Here is a 21,164-nt window from a genome sequence, read left to right on the forward strand (position 1 = left end):
ATGTGTAAATAATTACAATGTCAAGAAATTGTAGATGTACCCACATGGTCCACCTAATCATGGAAAGATTGGTGATGGGGTGGACTATGACAAGGGGGACATGTATTGCCACTTTTAGCTTTTAATGAGCACATGGTGGGTTTTCATCATCAAACTTATTCACATATTCACAAAGATTGTGGTGGTACCTGGGGGGCAGTGGCCATAGGTGTGAGGGCCCGACCAATGCTGCTTGCCGCTTTAATTACAAATGTTCTTTTGTTTTTTTTTTCCCACTCTCATTTAAAGGCTGGATAGAATTATCTGGTTCATGGTATGATCCCTAAAATTGGAAAACAAGAAGTTTTTGTTAAAGTTTTGACAGAGAGATTTGATTAGATTTTAGAAATACAGCCTCCGTTTCTGCCACCAGTCAGGGAAAGCAATTTCATGATGTTTGTTTCCTTGGGGGAAGCTTGATACAACAATATGAAAATGATTTATTTTCCTTACAAGTATATTTTATGCTTGCAGGCAAAAGCTGAAATAAAATATATGTTAAAACCTTAGTTTTTTTGTTCAATTGTATTTATCCAGCTACCTTTTTATTGAGGAATCTGCATTTGTCCTTCTGTCTTTCTGCATGACAGATTAAATAAGGAGAAACCAGGATTTAGTGCTATGAATTGCAGATGGGGTGAGACTATGTCTTCTGGTGCTTGTTGCTACACACACATACAAACACATATATGCATACATATACAGTACACACTATTTGAAACCATGTAAATGCTACTCGAATCTCTGTCGCTTTTAAGTTTAAAAAAAATAATAAAAAGGTGAAATTACATTGACAAAATTAGTCAAATACTTGAGTTAGAAGTTTAAGATAGATTACATACATATATAAACAAATCAATTTAATCCAAATGTGCAAATGTACATACTTAAAGCAATTCTGAAAAAAGAAAGTAAACTGTTCTACAGTGTTATGGATCACCACGTCATAAAAGATCATCTGGTCCTTTGTAAATTGTAAAAGGAAAATAATAAACTGATGAATAACAAGACAACACATTTTCTGTGTCTTTATTTCTTTCTGTATTTTTTGACAAAAACTAACCAAACTGCAAACGTGAGAAAAACTAAATCCCTTACTGATTCAATTTTAAAAGAAAGTGGAAGGTGGCATTTACGGCACTGGTTCTCAGAAGATATTCTCATGATTAAAGTGGAAGAAAAGCCAGACTTCAGATGATTTACTTATAATACAGGCTCCGTTTACCAGCTCTATCATCGATGGTTTCAAAATTAATCAGATGAAGGCTTGCTCAATTTTACTAACTTGTATGATAGCTTTTAGTTAAGTAGTACTGCTACTACTAATTTGTGAATGGTGGACTGGGAAAAAATGAAGAAGGTTGCCAGATGCCAAGGAGTTGACATCCCAGCACTAGACACAAGTGTAGCTTGTTTAAAAGGGTTGCTAGGAAAAAGCGTTTTAAAACTGAACGTGGTGGCCAAACTCATATTAATAATGCCATTGCTGAAAAGACACATGACTCATGGAACAACATCCTTTGGACACACGATGTAGTGTATTTTTCATATGTTAATGGATGATGGCCCTTTACTGCACTTGAGTTTCGCTGTTTCATGGTGTTTTAAAAAATGAACGTCTCTCCACATAATCAGTTGTCCACTCGAGCTGTTACTCCAATATCAGACTACAATACAACACTGCAATAAATTTGCAGTGTAGAGATCACACAAGTGTATATTTTTGTAGCATTAAGTGGCTAACTACAGAGCTAAATAAGCTAATGTGACTGACGTACAGTAGCTAGCAACAAGACACAAGGGCAACTTGGCTTTCCAGATTAGCAACATAGTTAAGTATTAAGAGGGTCAGGAAGATTTTGAACCCTACGTGGAAAGAATGGAACAATGGATGATTGCAAATAGGATGAAAGAAAAGTCAGTGAGTTCCCCAGTTATTGGACCAGATGCATACAGACTGCTAAAAAATATTGTCACTCCCGTTAAACCAAGTGAAAACAGCTATGCAGATTTGACTAAAGCTCTAAGTGACCACTACAGATGAAAACCACTTGTGATAGAAGAGAAATTCCGCTCCCAAAAAAGAAATCAACATGAGGTTGAATCAGTAGTTGATTACATAGTTCCACTTAAGTAACTGTCTACTCACTGTGAGTTTGCTCAATATCTTAATAAAGCACTTCGGACCGATTTGTCTATGGGTTGAATGCAGAAGCCATGCAGTGCAAACTGTTATCAGAGACTAACGACACTTTTAAAAGTGTATGTGATATTGTCAATGGAGATAGCTTCTCAAAACTTTGGAGTTTTCTGGAAAAGTCAAAGAAAGTGGAACTGTGAATAAAGTTTTCACCAGAGGAAAATGCAATAGGATTGAAAAAGGCAAATGACTCAGAGAAAGAGCCCCTTTTAAGCAGAATTCTGAAAATGACAAATATCAACCAAAAAGGTAACCCTGCTACTGATGTGAAAGAAAGCCAGTGTTTGCAAGTTTAAGCAAGATAAATGTCATCACTGCTCAAAGGTGTGGCATATTGTGCGCATGTGTAGAAATAAAAAAAGAAGTATAAAACACAGTATGTAGAACAAGATGCTACAACAAAAATGGTGGATGCTTCTGATGATCAGGAACTGTTTGGTGTCTACTCTGTGTACACTGTACATACCACTTCACGTAGGGAAGAGACTGCGTACATGGCCAACATAGCCATTGAACGACAGGACGTTGTGATGCAGATACATGTAGACACAGGAGCTATGGTTTTCGCCTGTATTGCCCAAAATGCCACTCTCTACATTTTTTGGGAGAACTATTTCCAGTGTTGGGAAAGTGGTACAGATGCAGGAGGTATCAACTACTGAGATCTGGGGAATATTGTTCACAGACACAGAGTGATGTTTGTGGAAGGACTTGGCACCATCCCTGGATCCAAGTCGTCCATCAAGGTGAGACCAGATACAAAACTAATATTCGGAAAACCCAGTCCTGTACCATACACCCTAAGAGAAGCTATAGAAAAGGAATTGGACATTTTGGAACAAATGGGCATCATATCAAAATCAGATAAAGGTAAATGGGCCACACCTATTGTAACAGTGCCAAAGAGTGAAAAATTAAGGATTTTTGGGAACTATAACTGTAAATCAATACACGTTACATACTGGTTTTCTGTAACATTTCTGTAAAAGTGGGTTACATATTTTACTCCATCTGCCTTTACATACTTGCCCAAGGAAGAAAAAAAAACATTGCAACCATGTGTCATTCAGGAACAAAAGTGTGACTTGAAATCATGTGTGTGAAACGAGACAGAACGCATCAATCACATTCATTGCACTCATATTAATGTTGCGGTAATAAAAACAGTGGTGAAAAAGATGCTGTCAACATTCTTCATATTGTTACGGTCCTTTTAACAGGAGCACATGTAAGCAGGATCTGCAATCGCACAAGAGAAGTGCATGGATGAGAGAGTGACGGTGTGTGTGACGCACGCTGATGTGGACAAGTTGTCCATGAAGGTTTGAACAGTGTAACTAGAGAGAATCAGCTGAATGTACTGCATCAGTACAGTAAAAAAAACCTCCTACTCCTCCAGCTGGAACTGTCCAGGGGTCTCATGTAAAAAGAGTACGGCACACAAAAAACGTGTGTACGCCACTTTCTACGCTCGCGTCGGATGTTCAAAAAGTGAAATGAACGTGCAAAGTTGCGGTCCCTCAAGCACACATAAAGGTTGGCATATGTACATTTCTATGGTTTTGTCCGTTGGCGATACTTACTGGTGACGCAGTGAAGTCCAAAATATGAGGAAACGTGACAACAATAAGTTCACTACCACACGTGAAGGACATGACAGTCCCCACATCACCGAATAAGTTACAAACAAGTGGAACTGCAACAATTTCACAATTAACTACATAGTTTGAACGAGAGAAAGAAATGGCCAACTCTGGATCAAAATGCAATGATTTTCAGCTCTTTAATTCAGGCTTGTTGTTAGAGGAACATGATGCTGCATCCAGCTTGATATGGACTAAGTGGTCTGAAATGATTTTATATAAAGGGTGTGGCACTCTGAATTGACTAGACATTTGGAATTCTGTTCAAAACAGAGATGAGTCTAAGATACTACACTCAATAGGTTATCTATGAATTTAATGGTATATGTTGTTGAATTCAGCACTCAAATCAAGATGTAACTAAATTAAAATGCGGGATTGGGCTGAGACCAGGAAAACTGCTCAGCGCGATCGGGCTGAGACCAGGAAAACTGCTCAGCGCGATAGGGCTGAGACCAGGAAAACTGCTCAGCGCGATAGGGCTGAGACCAGGAAAACTGCTCAGCGCGATCGGGCTGAGACCAGTAAAAAACTGCTCAGCGCTTCGGCACGAGCCGGGCGCGCAGCTCTCTGGGCACTCTGGCCCCATCAGCGCGATCGGGCTGCGGATGAAGCCCGATGGGCTGAGTCCTGACAACGGTTCCACTTTCTTCGCTGTCAGAGTCACTTTCCGTGCCGTGCGGCACCTCGGAAATGATGCCGACTTTTGCAGCCAAGCACAACAGAAAACGACGGAGCCCGCTGCCGGGCAGGCCGACCTCCCCCGCCCGCGGGGACACGTCGGCTGCCGCTCGGGCGGCGGTTCCTCCAGAACGCACAGTGTTTCTCAAAGCACTCCCGTGAGGGAGCCGTGGTGAGAGTCCCCGACAACACACATTCGGCGCACTGCGCCATTGGGCGCACTGCACATTTTGGAAAAAAAAATAAGACGTTTATATGCGCCTAATGGTCGCGAAAATACGGTACTCGCGAATACAATATTTTTTTTCCTTTCTATCTCCTCTTTAAGTCTAATTTTTCAGTGTATTTTGATTTGCTGTCTATGTTGTTTTTGTTAATATTATGTACTGAAATTGATACCAACAGTAAACTGTAGTTCGTCACTATAGTTCTTGTCATCTTGTGTGGATGCCATTTAAATTGGAATCCTATAGATCCTGACTTGATGTGAGTCGCTGACAGTAGCGGTCACTTTAATGGTTAACTGTGTACTCCCCAAAACAGGGCAGTCATCACCCACCTCCTGCCTCACTTATCACCATCTTTCATTCTCGTGAGCCTTGCAGTCTTGCAGACGCCCAGCCATGTTACATAAACGCTCAGCTCAGTGTGCTGCACTGCTCTGTGCACTCCTCCCAGACTGTATCAGATCTCTTGCTTGCAGGGCTCCAGGTGTTTCAGTACTACATTGTGATACAAAATCTGGGCCAAGGCTCCAGGGAACAGTAATCTATACTGTATGTATCAAATCCATCGTTAAATTTGTAGGCTATTGATCCAGAAAACACAATGAACCACAACCGTAGACAGGCCGAGTAAAAGGCCAAATGACTACAGTAAAGGAATGAGAGGTAGGGCTGCAACTAACGACTATTTTAATAGTCGACTAGTCACCGACTATTGAAACGATTAGTCGACTAATCGGATAATTAGTATTTCTTTTTTAAATTTAGTATGAGGTTGCATTAATTATGTGGCAAATGATAATAAACACAAGAAATATGGCACTAGAGCCCTGCTATAGCGGGACTGTTTTCTCCATCCTGCTCCCGCTGAATTTCTGACCATTACCGCCTGCAACGTGTGTGTTACACTCCCGCCCCTCCCGCAAAACTCTGAGAATTCATGCCTGCACGGCGCACAATAAAGATGCATTGTTTTAGTGTCTTCTCCCGTCCCGCAAGAGAAAAGTCCAGACAAATCCATCTGATTTAATGTTAACATGATCATTGTGGAGTTTGATGGATAATTGACAGTTCATAGGCACCTGACTGAAAGTTAGATGCAAATTCATCATTGTCATCAGCGCACAAGCCTTTTTTCGCCTTTCGCGCTGCATCAATTATGTGATTGAGGTTGTAGCAACGAGAGTAGGCTGTGAGTGGCTCAAATAATACTAATAAATAACATAAAATAAACAAAGTCTAGAATGAAACGAATTAATTTAACAAATAAATCGCTTGGCCATTACATTGCTGTGGAGGGAGAGAATGCTGCTGACCCCCTGCGGTCCCGTGCGTCTCTTCCAAGATGCGCCACAGACACTAAACGCAGTTTCTCCAAATATCTGACTTAATTTAATACTTTGTCAGGCATAACGTTAAAGCTTTCTTTTAAAGCCAAAATACTCTTAATACCTTACTAAGGCGAGTCCATTTCGTTCAGCACTCTGACGTGCTTTCTCTTCAAATGCATTACCGACGTGCTCCCGTGATAAGCAACGTCGGCTTTGCAAACCTGTCATCTTTTTATTCACCGTATCGAGGCTAAAATGCTCCCAAACTTTTTATTTTATTTTTTATCAAAGTTTTATTACCCGCAGCTGCGCTCAGACGCTGTCGTGCATGCGCGACTCGACAGAGATTGTATTGAAGTGAGACGCGTCACTCCATTGGAAAAACACGTCTGGCGACAATTGTCGACAATGGAATTCATTGTCGACAATTTTGATTATCGATTTTTGTCGACAACGTCGACGAATCGTTGCAGCCCTAATGAGAGGTACTGCACATAGGGAAATATGACATGGTTTGTTGTGTAAATACATTTTAACTGTGTCTATTTGTGCCCTTATACAACTTATTCGGCTTGCTGTCGTGTATAGCGCAGTTGCACAGATGGAAAGAAAAGTGATAAAGTATGTCCATTTAAGGGGCATTCCCCCTCCTGGGTTTTATTTTTCCTGATCCCTCCCTCTGTTTTTATTCTTTTCTGCCTTTTAATCACCTCCAAAGCAAGCACTAATTGCCAAAAGATTCAAGTTCCTCTCTTCTGCCTTCTCCCTTTGTGTCTGCTTTCTCATGCCTCACTAGTATGTAATGGTGATGGGAAGAAGTGGGTGTGTGCTGTGTAGTGAAAACCTACAAAATACGGCAAATGTCTTATTTTTTTTTTTTTTTTACAATTTAGGAATGACATAAATACACGGCATGGAGCCACATTCTGATTTTGTTGTAAAAAGATCCTTTGTTTTTCACTGTACATTTATGTTTTCCTTCTTGAGATTCCTTTTTTTAATATATATATTACAGAGTGTAAATATTTACAGTCCTGCAACAGGACTTCATTTTCATTTGCTGACATAGATACCTGAGAAAAACATTGTCTTGTGGTCTTTATGGCAGTGTCTATGTAAATATTTGTGGGTAACTGTTTTGCGTCTGTACAAACATACCCATTGCCAAACTGGATTTTATACCAGATTGGCCTATATGCTGATGTCGATTAGTCAACCGGACACAAATTAGTTGTTTGATACAAACCAAAAGCTTAATAGATATATAAACTATATATATATATATATATATATATATATATATATATATATATATATATATATATATATATATATAAATAAATAAACCAATACAAAATTGGATGTGTTTTTCATTGAAATAGATAACCAAGGCATGAAATTTAAATTGTTTTCATGGGATGATATTTTCATATGTCAGGCATTAAAGGGTGTGTTAAGGTAAGCTACTTGATTGATTTTGCATTTGTTTAGCCTCACATTACTAAGCATGACTTGTGGCTTGCAAGTTAATTTAAAAAAAAAAAAGTCAAGCACAATTTGAAGTAAAGGAATTTAAATGAGAAAAGTGATTACACTGTAACTTTAAGATATGTATCTTAAATCAGGTTTAAAATAAGTTAGCAGCACAACACCATAAAAGCCCCCTTGCAAGACCTGATAGTGCCTTGTGTTCCCAATTGAGCTCTCTATTCTCAGAGTACAGGTTTACTCATAGTTCATAGAGCATTCAAATGTAAATTTGGAGGACGGGCCTTCTGCTTACGATAGTTATTAATAATTAATAAGGAAGATGACTTTTCAAAGTTAATTATCAAATTGAATCAACCTAAACGGGGCACCACCTGACTTTATCAGGAAAATAATAACTAAACAGCAAAATCAGTCTCTTTTTTTTTCAAAATCAGTCTCAAAGTAGCTGTTATTCCATACATGCCAGCCTGTTGCCAGGGGTCACATTACAGAATAACAGTGACTACGTTTACATGCAGTCAAAATTCGGGTTAAGGTCAATATTCCGGTTACTGAAACATTCTGAATAATCTGTTTACATGCGTGAGCAAACAGGGTTATCCCTGTATACATGTTAATTCTAATCATTTGGGATATCTGGATCAAACCAGCCATGCACGGAGAACGTCATGACGCAATTCCCGTCATTTCCGCTTCTTCTTCCTGTATCCAAATCCAAAACAACAACAATAACAGCAGCACGGCGGATAATCGGACCCGCTGGTACCATTTTGTTTCTTGGCCCATGGCACCTTTTTGTAAATCTCGCTATCCCGGTACATTTTACCGTCTACAAATACCAAAATGTCTTTCATTACATTTATGAAGTGATAAGTCTCCTCCTGGTCTTGCGTTTTGCCATGTTTATAAGTACTTCCTGGACTCAAAAGACCAAGATTCCTTGCGAAAGGAACATGCGCAAAAAACAAATTAATGTTCCGTTTGATGAGGATATCCCGTTAGGCGTTTACATGACTGAATATTCGGGTTAGAAAAAGAGTAACCCAGGGGTCATATTTGGGTTTTTAAAAACCGGAATATGAGCAAATTCCGGTTATTCAAAGGGGTTATTGGTGTTTACATGGCCGTGCGCAACCGGGTTATTGCTAATATTCCTGTTAGAAAAGGACTGCATGTAAACATAGTCAGTGAAGAAAGGAGTCCGAGCACAGACTTTGGCAATAAACACAAACAACTTCTCTCATTCAAATGAATCAGAATTTATTTACACAAGTGTTAAAAGATAGTGAAACAACACTTGGGATAAATTCCGATGCCTAAAGTACACATAAGCAAACAACTAACTAAACATTAAACACAAAATTCAGATTATATACGTGTATGTGTGTGTGCGTCAGTGTGTGTGTGTCACGATGGCTGTTCATACAGGTGAAAAGAAAGATGGATGACGAAGTCACGTGGTGACTGAGTCTCGCTTGATTCAAAATGGCGGACGAGATTTTGTCTCATCCAGTGAAAAGACTCTACAATAACTTCTCAAAACCAGAAAACCAAGCTTTTCTGATGATTCCCCTCACAGAGACACACCAATGTGAAACTGACTTCATATGTGCGCCCCTGGTCATTCGACTGGGAAATGAGGAAGAACATGTAATCAAGATCCAGCAAAGTGGATGCAACAGTAGACAAACGATAAAATAAACAAACACACTTAAGCTAATAAAACCCAGTTGTGACGGGATCAGTGGTCTGGCCGTTCTCTCTTTTCCTGCGCTGCCCAGCTGGCCTCCGGCAGGAAGGTCCCCCCTTATGAGCCAGGTCCAGGTGCTCAAGGTTTCTTCCCTCCTAAAGGGGAGTTGTTCCTTGCCACTGTTTGGCTTAAGGTTTTTCTCCCACTAGAGGAGTTTTTACCTGCTTGTTTTTGTTATGTTTATATAATAATTGCTCTGGTGTCATGTTCTGGATCTCTGGAAAGCACCTAGAGACAGCTTCTGTTTTAATAGATGTTATATAAATAAAATTGAAATTGAAATTGAATTGAAATCGAATTACACTGACGTTTTATTTGTAATTACTTATTTTTGCAATAGGGGTTAAAAGGGGTTAAAAACCTAACCAAAAAAGACAACCAATCCACCTGGATGCACTTCAGACTCTGCTGAGCAGTCATGCTTTTATTTTGAAACTCTTCCACAAATTCAGTATAATCACGCATTTCCCAATGAAAGTGTTTGTTGTGTAATTACCGTTTTGAGTTTCATTGAACGTATCATGATTGCCACATGAATCCTGCTTTTGTTTGGCACTTTGGTAAGGCACATCCTCAAAATAGCGTCGCTAGAGGCGATAGTGTAGTTGTGCAGTAATGCAAACTAAGCTGCAAGTGTATGGTCAGGGACTTCTACTGCAGTTATGTCTCACCTTGTGTGGTATTGTGTTGAGCGAAGGGGTGCTATCTGACAGGATTTACAAATATACTGTTACTGTTTCTTGTCATCATATCCAGAACTAGAGAAAACAAACTCTGATCCCAGACATGGAGGTAACTTTGGACTCATGTCTCTTGTTTTTTTTGTTAACTTTTAATAAGTTAATTATTCTTGTTAGCCAAATTCTGTATCCATAACTTTTTTTTCCAACAGGCATAGCCTATTACTTTATTTTTTTTGAAGGAAGCAAAAAAAAAAAAAATCAAATTTTTAAAAAGCATTTCAAGGTTGATATTGTTCTTTGTTACTTATATTCCTCCCCTAGGCTAAAGAATAAAATGTAAGTTATTTTTTTCCTGCAATTTTGTTCGTATTTTGTAATTTGTATTGGTACTTTCTCTACCTCTGGACTTGTTCAATATATAAAAAAGAAAAAAAAAATCATCAACACAATGTTGCACTGTTGTATGTGGTTGTATACAATTCTGGGTCTACATTCTCCCAAACAGAGACCTCAATGTCGTGCCTTAGCTCAGGCCTTTTCCTTTTTTCTCTGTAAACCACTATGTTAAGTTCCTTTGCAGACAGTAAATGTTAATTTTACTGAAAGATAAACTACCCATCCCCCTGCAGGATACATCACCTGACTGAGCAATGCTGCAGTGTGACTGGACAGCTGTGATAGTTATATTCAATATTTATTTCAGACTCAGATAGGTCCATATAAATACAATAAAAGAGACAACAACAACAGTAGACAAAACAACAAAGGACAGAATAAGAACATACCTAAAAAATATACAAACACCCTCTCCAATGCCTCCAAAAACTAGAAAAGAACCTAGTACTGCTCTTTTTGGGCATGGTTAAAGCCATAACAATTTCATTTTTTGAGTCATTCAGCCTTGCCATAAAATTATACATGAGATTCCTAAGGACAGCGTCTAAGGTAGAAACACCACTGTGCACAAACAACTGACTGGCACTCGTCCACCTAGGGAGCTTCAAAATAATTCTAAGTGCATCATTGTATGCCACCCGTAGCTTATTAAACTTAGCCTTACTGTAGCTGCACCACAGGTGGGCATAGTGATAGCATGCTGAATAAATGGTGTGAGGTTATGAATTGTACAGTTTGCCACATTTAACCATTGCTGATGAACATTCACATGTTTTATTTAGAATGTGATTGCCTTAAGTCCACCCTTATATCCATCTTTCATTCATTAAATTAAAGTCTAATGATGGAGGAATAAAAAATAGGGAATGTTATATGACCAAATTTCAAAATGCAATATATTCTTTGAGTAGAATCGAGAGATATTCCTCTCCAATCTCCTTATTCGATAAACATTATCTTATGCCTTACAGGTTACACAAACTATATATACTGTATGTATATGTAAGTGGATTTTTTTCCCACCTTCCAAAGTCTTTTGTGTTCCTTTGCAACCACATAAAAACAATTTTGCCTGAGGCAACTTAAAAGAGTTCAACACTTTTAAAAGTGTATTTTGATTTTGTTTTGCCTCTGTAGTTGGCAAACATGACTGCAGTTCAGGCTGCAAATTTCCCAGGCGTATATTGGCATAGAATACTCTAAAAATGTGAAACAGTTAGATAAGTGAACCACCAAAAACAGGTTTGAAAAACTGTACTTATACTGGCAGCTTTTCTTTGATTCATATTTGACTGTTATGAAGCTTCTAGTTCAGTGTAGTGTGTAATACATTTGTTTTTTGCACTGTGCTTGGGTTTGATGTATTCTCCGAAACAATTATTGATATTATTAAAAGAAATTCTGAAATGACACTGAGTCCAGTGCATGTTTGCTCCTAGTCTTTGTGTGTGTGAGATTGCATACTGTGAGCATTTTTGTAACAGGAGCTGCCATCATCCTTTTGAAGATTTCTAGAAAGAATAAAGATGACCACTCACCATGACAGTGAACCAGTCACACTGATTGGTTTCTAACATTATTCTAAACAGCCTTTCATCACAAGTTTGCACTCCCTTCATATTTTGTCAGTAATAGGAGGTGGACCTGGCTCTTTGCAGTCACTGAGGGCACACTGCACAGCTCCACACTGCTCTGATTAGGCTGTACATTCCCCATGGTGCTTATGAGCAGTGGCCATCCTTCTCTTCATCCAGCCCGCTGTTTCTATCTATCTGTTTCTATCGTTCTGAGCTCTCACGCTCTCCCTCTGTCTCTCTTTTTGATCTCTCATTTCATTCTTCTCTCCATCTGCCCTGATCTCTTGGGAGGCCAGCCCAATTAACCTGTTTAAACAGCGATCTGAGCATCCCATCCATTCCAGTGTGGATATGTGAGAGAGAACCAGTTCACTGAGCCAGGCCCCCTTCCGCTAAATCCCTGCAGTCTGCGCCCCATCACCCCCCCACCCCCCACCCCCACCTCATCCGCCTCCTCTTCTTTTGTTCCCTTGTTCACAATGAGCCTGATTGTAACAGATAGCAGTGTGATCCGGCGCTGATAAAAGTGGTTTCTTCACCATTTTGTAGGGCAGGGTGACATTTGACGCATGCAGTGCGCCATATTTTGAACAATTCAAATTAATGCAGCTATGAACATTGCCTCAGAGGATTTATTTAGCAATCGCAATCTGCCTACAAGCTTTTTGTTACTTCTTTTCTGCTTTTTTGTTCATTCATTCATTTCCCCATCTGATTGCCATCTTCCCCCTTTCTCTATCCTCACATCCATATCCATTTCTGCCCTTCCCTCCCCCTCTCTCTTCTCACCTTTCTTTGTGTCACCCCTCAGCTTGCTTTCTCTTCTTTCAACACTTGTCAGCCATGTCCTGTCAGGGTGTCCAAAGAACACCACAAGAAGGTCCCATCTCTTCTTAGTTTACGCCTTCTTCTTGTCCTTGTCTTATTGGATAGAGATGAGGACTTTAATCATAAAATGGGGAATGGGTGCCTTTTTTTGCGGGGAGCTTGATTTCCAAGAACTCAATTTTCTTGTCCTCCATATAATCGTGACAAGGAAATTATTGAATATATCCATTTCCTGTGAGGGGCTGCTCTGCTAGACTTTGTCAAATTTCAGCGGGTGTCTGTTCACATTGACTAGAAGAAGGAGAAATACTTGGCTGGCTGTTTGGCACGTAGGGGTGTCTTTTTTATTTGCCAGATCAATGCACATCCTGGGTTCTACTGCTTTAGAAAACTTGCTAATGTGCAGCACTGTGCCGTTGGGCTTCATTGCTTTGTTGTTGGCCAATTTTTATAATCTCTCTTATAGCAGTTATTGACCCAACTGGGTAACAGAGGAGCTATTGAAGGTCTGTGTCTTTTTGTGTGTTGGAAGGTTAAAGTTGGCGCTGTCTTTTTCTTTAATTGGTGCAAAAACAAGACCCTCTGGGTACTCGATGCACAGCCTGTCACTCCATTTGTGTGTGGTTATTGGTGCAGTTAGTTCAGCTTGTCATTGTTAAGACATGCAGAGAATCCTGAGAAATAAATGCCTACACAGACATACACACACATTACACTTTATACCTACAGTTACCTCTTGCTTAAGCATTTATCGACTTGATTCAGAATTTTATGGATTTTGTTTGCGAGAGATGGGTTTTCTAACACGTTACTCTACTATTACTACTACTACTACTAGAACTACTACTACTACTGCTACTACTACTACTGTCATTTAGCAGACACTTTTATCCAAAGTGACTTAAATCTGAGAGAACAACACAAGTAAGAAATTACATAGGCATACAGCATGGATAAATGCTGGTCAGACAGCTGTGAGTCCAGTTGGACACAGGTGCTGCCATGCCAGTGCTGGGTTGTTGTTTTTTTATGTTCCTTTCCCACCCAACGCAACAGTCCCTTTATACAGGAAAACTAGGTCTTAAAAAACACCATCATAATATCATTTGGCATAAATGCATGCTGCTTTTTTCAGGTCTGAGTCATGCAAAGAGCTGGACAAATCTCCACACTCATTCTGATGAGCAGAGAAGTTAAAAGCAGAACTTTGAACTTGATGTGCGTTGTAACTGGAAGCCAGTGCAGAGAGATTAGCAGCAGAGTGATATGAGCTCTCCCGGGCTGGTTGAAGACAAGACTTGCTGCTGCATTCTGGATCACCTGCAGAGGTTTAACTGAACACGCAGGAAGGCCTACCAACAAGGAATTACAGTAACCAATGCGTGACATAACCAGAGCCTGAACGAAGAGCTGTGCCGTATGTTCTGTCAAGTAGGGTCTGATTTTCCTGATTTTATAAAGAGCAAATCGGCAAGACTGGGAAATTGAGGCAACATGGTCCCTTAAAGGTCAGCTGGTTGTCTAACATGACACCAAGATTCCTAGCAGTGTGGTGGAATCCAGCTGCACGGCTATCTGAGGAGGAAAGGAATGACAGGCTGGGCAGACAATTAGCTCAGTCTTGAACAGATTTAGCTGAAGGTGGAGGTCCTTCATCCATGCAGAGATATAAGAAAGACAGGTTGATATTCCCATTGAGACAGCAGTGTCGTCAGGTGGGAAGGAAAGGAAAATCTGGGTGTCATTGGCATAGCAGTGGTAGGAGAAGCCAGAAGAGTTGATGATTTATCTAGTGAGATAGTGTACAGTGAAAAGAGAAGAGGGCCAAGCACCGATCCCTGTGGAACCTCTGTTGCCAGCTCATCTGATCTGGACACTCGTCTTTGCCATGATACTCTGAAGGATCTTCCTGCAAAGTAACTGAGACTTGACTGAAGAAGCTCGTTCTAGAATTTTAGACATAAATGACCGGACGGTAGTTTTCAACCTGGTTGAGTGTGGGTTTTATTCAGAGACCCGATCTTGCTTGAACGTAGCGGGAAAGACGCCAGATTTAAGAGAAAAGTTAATATTGTGGGTTATTGCAGGTTTGACAGTAGGTAAAATGCTCTGCAGGATGTTGGTGGGAACATGATCAAGAGAACAAGTTGTTGGTTTTGAGCCAACTAGAAGTTTAGAGACTTCGACCTGATTTAGAGATCGGAAAGAGAAGAGAGAGGCACTAATACCAGATTGGAGTGGGCTGAGATGGTCAGGTTCAGAGAATTGATTACTGATAGTAACAACCTTTAAAGTTAAGTAGGAAGCAAACTTTTCTGCAGACAACCCAGACGATGGTTGAGAAGGTGGTGGAGGGAGAAGAGAGTTAACTTGTATACATCCGTATACAACCTGTATACAAGTGAATACACATACATTTATCATGAGGTCACAGCTTTAAGTAACTGCTAAAAGACCGCTTAAAAGGTTCAATTTGTACAAACTGCTGTAGTAAAAAGTATCCTAGTTTTTTCTGGTAAGATGAGTAAAGCAATTTTCATGATCTTGAGCCCATACTTTACTGCTAAAATACTTAAAACAATAGCATTTTTTATCAGTTGTATCAGTATCAAACATCAGTTTCTATTTAATTTGATGGAATATTGAATTACTTTTAGAAGGTATAGTCTAGCCCTTGTTTTCTCCTGTCCTTACTATCAGCAAAAATAACCCAAAGTAACTTTGGGCTCTTGTCACAGATGTCTCTTGTTACGACTTCTCTTGTGTGGCTTTACGGCATAGTCCAATACAGTATCAGTGACGGTGAACCTTGCTTACAACCTACAGTGAACATTGTAGCAGTGGCAACTGAGACTCAAAAACATGGTGACAGAGGTGCAAATGAGGCCAATGAATATGTTGTTGCGAAAGCAACTTAAGCTCCACGTCTATAGGGGGAACCTCTGTGGTAAACATTTTAGATATTTTCTGCTGCTTTAAATCAGTATATGAGACACTACCTGGCACTACAAGAGCATAGAGATAATTTCACTGTACAATGATTTGTTGAAAGAGCAGGATTGTGAAAAAAAATTTTTTGTGGCACTACTGGGAAAATAGGTGGATAGGAAATGGGCAAACCCACAGCAAAGGGGGACAGGTTGGGACTTGAACGTGCACCACTTGCACTGTAAATGGCATCCGCTCAATCCACTAAGCTAACCAGGGCCCCAACTTTAGAAAGTTTATTAAAATACTATTTTATGACACTCTTACATTGCAGACGGTCACCTTACACCTAAAAACTGAGATCACAGCAGTGCATTACAACTCAAGAAAGTCTCTGAAATTGTTTAAAATGTGGAAATTCCTAAGCGACAATGAATTCACTTGTAAAATCATTAAGTGTAAGGTTGACATAAACTGACTAGGTTTTCTGTTATCAGGGTGCTGTCAGTTCATAAATGTTATTCAAGGGAGTGTAATTGCACCAACAGAGTGCTGCTCAGGGCTGAGACTAAACAAACTGCTTTAGGCAGCACAAATAACTTTTGTCCATGTTAAAATATCAGCTTCAGTTTTATTTGAGGGAATAAGTGTTTACTTTTAGAAGCATGGTCCAACATTACCATACGTTCCTGTCTAAAGTTACGTGTTAATGTGTGAATACACATTTAAATTCTGATAATTACCAAATCTTTCAGTATTGCGCGTCAGGCTGCAAGCCTCTGCTGCACTGTTGACTGTGTCCTCGTAACTCAGATTGAGCAGAGACAATAATTGGGGGACAGTGAGAGTTTAAATGGTGTTTTAGTGATTGGCATAATACTACATAAATGTACTTTTTCATATTGGAAATGTATGCAGGCAAACTCCAAAATACAGTTTCTTATACAGACTGGTGTTTGCTAAATAAAATTGGACAGAGAGGAAAGTGAATGAGAGAAACACACACCAGCAAGTTGGGCGTTTATTTAACATAGATCTGCACAGAAATCCAAACAAGGTAACCATCTGATGAACAGCAGAGGCTTTTCCTGCCTCTTATGTTAATTTAATCCATCTTTTCTGCCCTGTCTATATTTGTCAAGATGAGGACAGCACCTAATAAACTGAATGGAGAATGTCAGTGAAAAGTTTTCCCGTCTGACTGAGCTTGGAGTAGCTGTCTGGACATCTGGAGGCTTCTGACATGATCGCATGCTTATTCAAGGCCAGACAGAACAAAAGGACAGATTAACTGGCAGTTACTTCCCGTAATTGGAACCTTCTATAGTAACGTGGGAAGACAGAAAAAGAAGAAGCAAATGTGAATTACAGTGTACTCCTCAGGGATTCCTACATATGTCGTCTAGACATTGTAATCCTCAAGAACCATGAGGGAGGTGAAAAGAAAAATAATTTCCAGTATAGGGCGTAGTTGCTGGTGAGACATCCTCTCACATGCTGTTTTATAATTTCTTAAGAGATCAAACGTGTAAGTGCTTCTCTGATTATGCCTTCCTAATAAGTTGGTTTATGGTGACATATATTAATGTCACTTTAATCTTTTTGTTTTTTTTGTAGTGCAGGTTTTGTCCTTTTTTTGCCTAATGCCCCTTTTGCACTAGTCCTTACTCGGCCCGACTCAGCTCGTCACGCCTCTACCCGTTTTGTCCCCGTTTGTTTTTCCACAGCCAGGGGAGAAGTGGGCAGGTTGGGGTAAAGCTGCTGTGACGTACTCGATTGCGCAACCGCTTTGTTCATGTCGGCGCTGATCAGAAATCAGCTGGAGCCGCGAGCGGCTGAGAGTAAAACAGCCCGTCTACATCCCTTTTTTAATTCTCTCCTCAGCCACCAGGTTTATGAACATCTGCACCTCAGAGTTGGATCACCAAACAGACGTTTTGCGCGAATAATAAAATCGCTGCGAGCCGCGAGTCGCGCTCGCGCTGACTCCCGCTTCCTGATTCAAAGGTCTGACGGCCCCGCCCCCCAACCAATCAGTGGCACGGAGGGTGGTGACGGCCCTGCCCCCGACCAATCAGTGGCGCGGAGGGTGGTGACGTCAGAAATAGTCCCGGCTCAGCCTGGTTAGAACCTCACTGAAATGGTTACAGAAATAGTATCGGCTTGGAGCGGCTCTACCCGTCTCAGCCCCTAGTGCAAAAGCGAAAGACGGGGCCGTGGCGGGTAGAACCGAGCTGAGGCGGGACTAGTGGAAAAGCGCGATAATTTGTTCAAATGAACCACAGTTGAAGTTTTGTTTTTTTTGTTTTGTTTTTTGTTGTTGTTGTTTTAAGAAAATAAAGAGTTATTCCTGGATAGGAAAAACATTTATGTAATGTAAAACAGTTTCAGTAAATTTAAAAATGTTCTTGACCACATTTACACTGGATGGGAAGTTGATAGATGGATGTCATAAAACTTTAAAACACAGAATGTTTACATGCACTAAGAGAAAGTGGAATTATTTGCCTTAGTCCGACTGATATCAAAGTTTAAAAAAAGCCACGTATACACCTTAGTCGAGTTGTAGTCAAATCGAACTGTAGTTCTTGAAATTGTTAGAGCCAGACAATGCAGTTCTAAGGCCGTTTGTGCGTGTCTCTATTACCAGGAACGGCCCTGTAAAAGTGGCCAGCAGGAACCATTATGGGGCAAAAAACGCACCAGTACATAGAGAGGTACTCAGGTTGGCCATAAGGAACTTTCTGGCAGGGGTCTCTGCTGATCAGGATTTCTTAATTACATTCTACACTCTCACATGAACATAAATCATGTGACCACAAATCATTTAAACATTTGGACCAGAGATATTTTGCTGATTTGTTGAAGTTGGAGATTAATGAAAAATACAATGGCAGAACTGATGAGTCGGTTCAGATCTTGTTGCCAAATTACACAAATATAGTGGTCCGGCAGGGGCTTTCTTTTAATCTCAATCACTACTACCGCATGTTTAAAAAAAAAATTGCAGGTAGCATCTGTTGTTTATGTGTTTCTTCTTCTCTTTATTGTTCTGCTGCATTCTTCTTTTTCATCTCATTTTATTCTGATGGCTGTTCGCGAAGAGCAAAAAGTGCCCATTACCGCCACCTTGTGGTCAGCTGTGCTGTTTTACACTCAGGGGTTCTTGTGTGGCGCTACAGCGTAATGGAAACACGCTGGCTGAAGGGGCCGAGGAGACAGTCGTCCCTGTTAGAGGTTCCTCTTTGGAAGATTTACCCTGAACTCCTGCTAGTGGAAACAGTGTAAGGACCTAATGTAAGGACCTCAGAACTGGAACGATTTAGTCTACTTTCCTAGTTCTAGTGAGAACTCGGGCAGCAGCATTCTGGATTAGCTGTAGTTGTCTGGTTGACTTTTAAGTCTTCAACAACTCAGTCTCATACGGGTCTATGTTGCAGAAAGGTGTGTTATACTGCCAAGTATTTTTTTTTCAACTTTTTTTATTGGGTTTCGCAGATGTATACAATTTATATTAAAATATTTACAAAGAGTACATTTTTCTTTTAGGAAAAACAACAGAAAAAGAAAGTGGTCACTTAAGTATTGTGGCATACCCGAACAATTTATATAAAACTAGAACAACCACAATAAAAATAATTAGATAGATAAATACAAAAAATAAAAATAAAACTAGAACAGAAATAGACAATTACAAAAAAATAAATAAAGGTATTGCTGATTTCCAATTAATTACAATTAATCTTCTGGCTAGCAGGGTAGCAAAAGCCAGTACATCCTTTTTAGACTTAGTGAGGGAAGTGGGAGCAACCCCAAATAGTGCACTCAGAGCATTTAGCTTTATTTTCCCCAACTACCTCTGACAGGGTATTAAAAATCTTAGTCCAATGATTATATAGGGAAGGACAGTTCCAGAACATGTGTATTAAGTGCGCAGGAGATTGCTGACACCTATCACAAGTCGGAGTTACACTATCATAAATCTTAGCCAGTCGAGCCTTAGTATAGTAGGTACGGTGTACAACTTTGCACTGAATAAGACTGTGTCTTGCACAAATAGAAGATTTATGTACTCGTCTCAAGATCTCTGTCTAGACTTCCTCTGATATTGCGACCCCCAGATACTCCTCCCAAAGTGACTTTATTAAGCCATGGGGCTCCGAATGTAAAAGATTAATTTGGTTATAGATACTGTATATGAGATAGAGCATTTAAGAGTAGGGATTGGTGTCAGGAAACTATCCAAAGCTGAGTCAGAGGGTAAATTAGGAAAGCTAGGAAATGAGTCATGAACAAAGCTGCAGACTTGTAAATATCTGAAGAAATTATGCTTAGGAAGTGAGAATTTATCTGTAAGTTGCTGAAAAGAAGCAAAAATATTATCAATATACAAGTCTTATTATTTTATGTTATGAATACCAACATTTGACCACTTTAAGAAAACGCTATCTATGAGGGAAGGAGGAAAAGCATGGTTAGCTGCTAGTGGTGCATAAATAGAAAAAGTCTGTAGGCCAAAGTAGCACTTAAACTGGACCCAGATCCTCAGTGAGGTCTTAACAATCACATTTTTGGTGTAGGGGAAAGAGGAGGATCGGATAGGGGAGTGCACTGAGGCTTTCAGTGAGACCGTATTTGCTGAACTTGCCTCCATAACCAGCCATGATGGGGGAGGATCAAAAGCCTCATATTGAAGCCAGTACTTAAGAATTCTAATATTGGTGGCCCAATAGTACAACCTAAGATTAGGCAGAGCCAGCCCTCCCAGTGGCTTCAGTCTTTGCAAATGTTGTTTGCCCAGCCTAGGAACTTTCTTATTCCAAATGAATTCTGAAATCAGGTTTAGTTTACGTAAAAAAGAGGGAGGAAGAGTGGTATGCACTGAAACAAGTAGGAGAGCCTTGGGAGTATATTCATTTTAACAGAGTTGTCACGTGCAATCAAAGACAAAGTGAGACAAAGTTAACAAAATAGTCTTTTAAAAGTAGTTGTGTATTAAGATGCCATGGCGCATGTGTGGAATTTAAGTTCTTAAAGCATATGTTGATAGAGATATGGGTGTGATCAGAAATAACGATGGCATCATATTTACAAGAGGATACCAATGAAAGCAGTATATCATCAACCAAAAAATACTCAATGCGGGTGAAAGTGTGATGAACATGAGAAAAAAAAAGAATATTTCCTCTTAGAACGGTTAAAAAAGCGCCAGACGTCAGTGACAGCAAATTCTTCCATAAAGGATTACCGGATTACCTTAGCCGACCTCGATGGAGCACACGCTCTGGGGGAGGAACGATCCAGATGAGGGTCAAGCCGGCAATTAAAGTCTCCACCTAATATTAAGTGGTGTTACGATAAATCAGGGAGAGTTAGAAACAATCGTTTAAAGA

At 39.9% G+C, this 21,164-nt stretch overlaps 1 protein-coding gene across 2 annotated transcripts in view; it reads left to right on the top strand.

Annotated features, from left to right (window-relative positions):
* The window catches only part of LOC133456998 (cadherin-4-like), a 432,927-nt gene that overhangs the window by 234,562 nt on the left and 177,201 nt on the right, over positions 1-21,164 (top strand). The window lies entirely within an intron of this gene.

The sequence above is a fragment of the Cololabis saira genome, chromosome 12 (genome assembly GCF_033807715.1).
Source record: "Cololabis saira isolate AMF1-May2022 chromosome 12, fColSai1.1, whole genome shotgun sequence".
Taxonomy (NCBI): domain Eukaryota; kingdom Metazoa; phylum Chordata; class Actinopteri; order Beloniformes; family Belonidae; genus Cololabis; species Cololabis saira.